General features: G+C 37.5%; 1 pseudogene; it reads right to left on the reverse strand.

The window, feature by feature from the left end:
• Window positions 1–5,913: 5,913 nt before the first annotated feature.
• LOC100427791 (grpE protein homolog 2, mitochondrial pseudogene) lies at window positions 5,914–6,590 on the reverse strand (annotated as a pseudogene).
• Between the last annotated feature and the right edge of the window lie 386 nt (window positions 6,591–6,976).

Genomic DNA, 6,976 nt, shown 5'->3' on the forward strand with positions numbered 1-6,976 from the left:
ACAATTCTAAGCAAAAAGAACAAAGCTGGAACCATCATGTTACTGCACTTCAAACTATACTACAGTGCTAGAGTAACCAAAACAACATGGTACTGGTACAAAAACAGGCACATAGATACCAATGAAACCCCAAAGTATAAAAACCCTGGAAGACAACCTAGGCAATACCATCTTAGACACAGGAACGGGCAAAGATTTAATGACAAAGACACCAGTAGCAATCACAACGAAAGCAAAAATTGACAAGTGAAATCTAATTAAATTAAAGAGCTTCTGCACAGCAAAAGAAACTATCAACAGAGTAAACAGACAACCTACAGAATGGGAGAAAATTTTTGCAAACTGAACATCTGACAAAGGTCTCACATCCAGCATCTATAAGGAACTTAAACAAACTTACCAGAGAAAAACAAACACAACCCCATTAAAAAGTGAACAAAGGACATGCACAGACACTTTTCAAAAGAAAACATACATGCAGCCAACAAATATATGAAAAAAGCTCAATATCACTGATAATTAGAGAAACACCAATTAAAACCACAATGAGATGCCATTTCACACCAGTCAGAATGGCTACTACTAAATATTCAAAAAATAACAGATGTTGGTGAGGTTGCAGAGAAAAGGGAACACTTATACACTGTTGGTAGGAGTATAAATTAGTTCAACCATTGTGGAAGACAGTGTGGCAATTCCTCAAAGAACCAAGACAGAGCTACCATTTGACCCAGCAATTCCATTATTGAGTATGGACTCAGAGGAACACAAATCATTCTATTATAAAGACACATGTATGTGTATGTTCATTGCAGCACTATTCACCATAGCAAAGACATGGAATCAGCCTAAATGCCCATCAGTGACAGATTGGATAAAGAAAATGTGGTACACCTACACCATGGAATACTCTGTAACCATGAAAAAGAACAAGATCATGTCTTGCGGGAACATGGATGTCACTAGAGGCCATTATCTTTAGCAGACTAACACAGGAACAGAAAATTAAATACCTCGTGTTCTTTCTTTTAAGTGGGAGCTAAATGATAAGAACTTATGAACACAAAGAAGGAAACAATAGGCACTATGGTCTACCTCATAGTGGAGAGTGAGAGAAGAGAGAGTAGCAGAAAAGATAACTATTGCAAACTGGGATTTATCCCTGGATGACTAAATAATCAGTGCAACAAACCCCTGTGACATGAGATTACCTGTGTAACAAACCTTCACATGCATCTCCACACCTAAAATAAAAGTTAATAAAAAAGAGAAAAAATATAAAATGATTAGGATTAAAGTGCAACAGAAGGGATTCGTGAATCTGAAGATATAGCAGTAAAAATATTCAAATAAAACCGATACAAAGATCAAAAAACAAATGAAGCTATGTCAGTGATCTGTGGTGCAGCATCATGCAGCCTATTGTTGTGCCATTAGAGAGGGTTTGACCAAAAACAAAGTGAAGAAATAACTTTAACATTTTCCAAATATGAGGAAAACTATAAACCTATAGATCCAAAGAAAAATCTCCACAAAATACTCAACAAACTTCAAGCAGAAGAAACAAATAAAACCTTAGGTAAATTACCCATTGCAATCAAAGTATAAAAATGTCAGAATATTTCTCTCCAGGAGTACAAGGCAGATGATAATGGAGACTTCTTTTTACAGTAAAGAAAGAAAAAAGAAAAGCCAGTCTAATATTATATGCCCAGAAAAAAAATATCTATTTTAAATATCTAGTTAAAATAAAGACTGTTCTGGCATGTAAAGTTGAGAGAATTAATCACCAAGCAACCAGCTCTATATAAAATGATAAATGAAGTCCAAAAAATGTTGGTATTAGATAGAAATTTGAATTTCTACAAAAATGAACATCTGAATGGTAAATATCTAGGCAAATATAATCATTCTTTTTTAATGCCAGAATACTTATCACATTCTTTATTATTGAATGCTGGAATACATCTGTTCTAATGCTCAGCTAGTATTTCTTTGCTAAGTAATCATTTCTTTTATTATAACATTTCAAGCCTTTCAGGAATGTTTTCTTCTACTTTTTCTTAAATTGTTTTAAAATTACAGCAATACCAATTGTAGATGGAAGCACTGTTATCTAATTTTTATGCCTAGCATCATCTTACTTTATATGTTAATTCTTTTCCTTTTCAGTTTATAAAATTTATGTGCAATTTTCAATTTTCTTCTCTTAAGGAAAGTTTTCTGTAATTTTTTGTTTTTAATTATACTTTAACTTCTGGGATACATGTGCAGAACGTGCAGGTTTGTTACATAGGTATACATGTGCCATGGTGGTTTGCTGCACCCATTAACTTGTCATCTACATTAGGTTTTTCTCCTAATGCTATCCTTCCCTTAGCCCCCAACCCTCGACAGGCCCTGGTGTATGATGTTCCCTTCCCTGTGTCCATGTGTACTCATTGTTCAACTCCCACCTATGAGTGAGAACATGTGGTGTTTGGTTTTCTGTTCTTGTGTTAGTTTGCTGAGAGTTATGGTTTCCAGCTTCATCCATGTACCTGCAAAGGACATGAACTCATCCTTTTTTATGGCTGCATGGTATTCCATGGTGTATGTATGCAAGATTGTCTTTATCCAATCTACCATTGTTGGGCATTTGAGTTGGTTCCAAGTCTTTGCTATTGTGAATAGTGCTACAATAAACATACGTGTGCACGTGTCTTTATAGTAGAATGATTCATAATCCTTTGGGTATATACCCAGTAATGGGATTGCTGGGTCAAATGGTATTTCTGGTTCTAGATCCTTGAGGGATCACCACACTATCTTCCACAATGGTTGAACTAATTTACACTCCCACCAACAGTGTAAAAGCATTCTTATTTCTCCACATCCTCTCCAGCATCTGTTGTTTCCTGACTTTTTAATGATCGACATTCTAACTGGCATGAGATGGTATCTCATTGTGGTTTTGATTTGTATTTCTCTAATAACCAGTGTTGATGAGCATTTTTTCATGTTTGCTGGCTGCATAAACGTCTTCTTTTGAGAAATGTCTGTTCATATCCTTTGCCCACATTTTGATGGTTTTTTTCTTTATCTGTTTGTTTTTTTGTTTTGTTTTGTTTTGTTTTTTTGAGATGGAGTCTTTCTCTGTAGCCCAGGCTGGAGTGCAGTGGTGCCATCTCTGCTGACTGCATCCTCCCCATCCCTGGTCCCAGTTCAAGCAATTCTCCTGGCTCAGCCTCCCGAGTAGCTGGGATTACAGGCATGCACCACCATGCCCAGCTAATTTTTGTATTTTCAGTAGAGATGGGGTTTCACCATGTTGGCCAGGCTGATCTTGAACTCCTGACCTCGTGATCAGCCCACCTTGGTCTCCCAAAGTGTTGGGATTACAGGCGGGAGCCACTGCACCTGGCCACTTGTTTTTTTCTTGTAAATTTGTTTAAGTTCTCTTGTAGATTCTGGATATTAGCCCTTTCTCACATGGAGAGATTGCAAAAATTTTCTCCCATTCTCTATGTTGCCTGCTCACTCTGATGATCGTTTCTTTTGCTGTGCAGAAACTCTTTAGTTTAATTAGATCCCATTTGTCAATTTTGGCTTTTGTTGCCATTGCTTTTGGTGTTTTAGTCATAAAGTCTTTGCCCATGGCTGTGTCCTGAATGTTATTGTCTAGGTATTCTTCTAGGGTTTTTATGGTTTTAGGTCTTACGTTTAAGTCTTTAATTCATCTTGAGTTAGTTTTCATATAAGGTGTAAGGAAGGGGTCAGTCACATTTTTCTGCATGTGGCTAGCCAGTTTTCCTAACACCATTTATTAAATAGGGAATCATTTCCCCATTGCTTGTTTTTGTCAGGTTTGTCAACGGATGGTTGTAGATATGTGGTGTTATTTCTGAGGCCTCTGTTCTGTTCCATTGGTCTATATATCTGTTTTGGTACCAGTACCACACTATTTTGGTTACTGTAGACTTGCAGTATAGTTTGAAGCCAGGTAGCATGATTCCCGCAGTTTTGTTCTTTCTGCTTAGGATTGTCTTGGCTATAGGCACTCTTTTTTGGTTCTATATGAAATTTAAAGTAGTTTTTTCTAATTCTGTGAAGAAAGTCAGTGATAACTTGATTGGGATAGCATTGAATCTATAAATTACTTTGGGGAGTATGCCCATTTTCATGATATTGGTTCTTCATATCCATGACAATGGAATGTTTTTCCATTTGTTTGTATCCTCTTATTTCCTTGAGCAGTGGTTTATAGTTCTCCTTGAAGAGGTTCTTTACATCCCTTATAAGTTGGATTCCTAGACATTTTATTCTCTTTGTAGCAATTGTGAATGGGAGTTCACTCATGATTTGGCTCTCTGTCTATTGTTGATGTATAGGAATGCTTGTGATTTTTGCACACTTATTTTGTATCCTGAGACTTTGCTGAAGTTGCTTATCAGCTTAAGGAGATTTTGGGCTGAGACGATGGGGTTTTCTAAATATACAATCATGTCATCTGCAAACAGAGACAATTTGACTTCCTCTCTTCCTGTTTGAATACCCTTTATTTCTTTCTCTTGCCTGATTGCCCTGGCCAGAACTTCCAATACTATGTTGAATAGGAGTGGTAAGACAGGGCATCCTTGTGTTGTGCCAGCTTTCAAAGGGAATGCTTCCAGCTTTTGCCCATTCAGTATGATATTGGCTGTGGGTTTGTCATAAATAGCTCTTATTATTTTGAGATATGTTCCATCAATACCTAGTTTATTGATAGTTTTTAGCATAAAGGGGTGTTAAATTTTATTGAAGGCCTTTTCTGCATCTGTTGAGATAATCATGTGGTTTTTGTCATTGGTTCTGTTTATGTGACGGATTACGTTTATTGATTTGCATATGTTGAACCAGCCTTGCATCCCAGGGATGAAGCCAACTTTTTCATGGTGGATAAGACTTCTGATGTGCTGCTGGATTCGTTTTGCCAGTACTTTATTGAGGATTTTCACATCGAAGTTCATCAGGGATACTGCCCTGAAATTTTCTTTTTTGTTATGTCTCTGCTGGGTTTTGGTATCACGATGATGCTGGCCTCATAAAATGAGTTAGGGAGGATTCCCTCTTTTTCTATTGTTTGGAATAGTTTCAGAAGGAATGGTACCAGTTCCTCTTTGTACCTCTGGTAGAATTCAGCTGTGAATCTGTCTGGTCCTGGGCTTTTCTTGGTTGGTAGGCTATTAGGTACTTCCTCAATTTCAGAACTTGTTATTGGTCTATTTAGGGATTTGACTTCTTCCTGGTTTATTCTTGGGAGGGTGTCCAGGAATTTATCCATTTCTTCTGTATTTTCTATTTTATTTGAGTAGAGGTGTTTATAGTATTCTCTCATGGTAGTTTGTATTTCTGTGGGATCAGTGGTGATATCTCTTTCATCATTTTTTATTGTGTCTATTTGATTCTTCTTTTTTTTTTTTATTAGTCTAGCTAGTGGTCTATCTATTTTGTTAATCTTAAAAAAAAAAAAAAAACAGCTTCTGGATTCGTTGATTTATTGAAGGGTTCTTTGTGTCTCTATCTACAACCATGAAGCTTTATCCTGTAAGTACCCAAATGTTGAACCAATCCGTACCATCTCCTTTTTCCACAAAATACAAGATCCTATACAATCCCTGTTATAGGAACCACTAGGAAGGAACATGTAGTTGTAAACACATAGTTAAAAGGCTTTCGGATTCAAATTCATCAGAGTACTAATTTTCCTAAGCATGTTTTGATACAGGCTATTGGGACACTTGTCAAACTGTTCAAATGCCCAATGGTAAGACTTCTGATGAAATCAAACAGGTCACATTAAATCAACAGAATATCTTAGAAATAAAGCCAATAGGACTAAATCCAAAACAAATCACATGAAGTACCTCATGTACAATACAATACAAACCTAGTTTAATAAATAAAAGAAGCGTAGGTGACTGGACTCTGGGAGAACATCCAGTTGCTGATGGCCTCTTCAGGTCTAATGGTGCAGCCATGAAGTTTGTAGCCATCTTGTCTTATTAATGTCACGGTGCCAGGCTGCACCCCAACAGCAGCTGTTACATGACAGATGAGTTCATGCTCTTAGGGGTCATATTTGTCACTAATGGGTGACAGCTTCTCCAGGTCATGCTTGGCAAACACATTTTTCAGCTTTGCTTCTAAAAGTGACAGCCCTCGGAAGACCTTCTCCAGAGTGAGCTTCTGGTTCCCAGGTTCCTATTCTTCAGAAATCCATTGTGTAGTCTTCTCCAAAATGTCAGCCACCTATCTTGGCATCTTCCACACATCTCTCAGTTTGCCTCCTTGTGTTTTCACAATCAGCTACAGCTCTCTGCTATCTCATGGTTAAATCCTGGACTTCCTTCTCCAGTTTAACAGCTTTACCCTTAAGGCTGGTTCGGCAAGAGAGGGCCCAGCTCACCAGGAGGGTCCTCAGAACAGCAGTCCACACCAGCAGTTATCTGGGTAGCACTGCTGAATGGAAACGGCCATTCCTTGCTCTCCCACGCCGCACTCGAGGCCAGTAGGCGCTGCACCTGGCGCCTGCCCGCCCACAGCAACCATACGGCCATGTTCCCGACTTGGGCTGACGGAGGCAGCACACGCGCACTTGCCCTGTAATTTTATCTTTACAATTTTCTGTTACTTTAAAAAACACTGCAACACTAATTTTGTGTATGTGGAAAGTCTGTTGTCTAAGTTTTATACATAGCATCTTCTCACTCTTGTCTCTGTAGTCTCATTTTTATTCTGTAATGTTTTTCAAATCTTTATAAAATTAATTTTGTTTATAATAGATATTATTTAAGGGTAAAATAAATTTAAGTTATATGCTCTCCTTTACTTTGTTCTCCTTGTATCATTATTTATGAAACTTGGAGCCTCAAATGTACATGTGGAAAGTCTCTGTAGATTCATGTTAGGATTGAAATTTTCTTGGTGTATAAACTTTCAACAAAATATGGGAAAG

This window comes from Macaca mulatta, chromosome 3 (genome assembly GCF_049350105.2).
Source record: "Macaca mulatta isolate MMU2019108-1 chromosome 3, T2T-MMU8v2.0, whole genome shotgun sequence".
NCBI lineage: Eukaryota > Metazoa > Chordata > Mammalia > Primates > Cercopithecidae > Macaca > Macaca mulatta.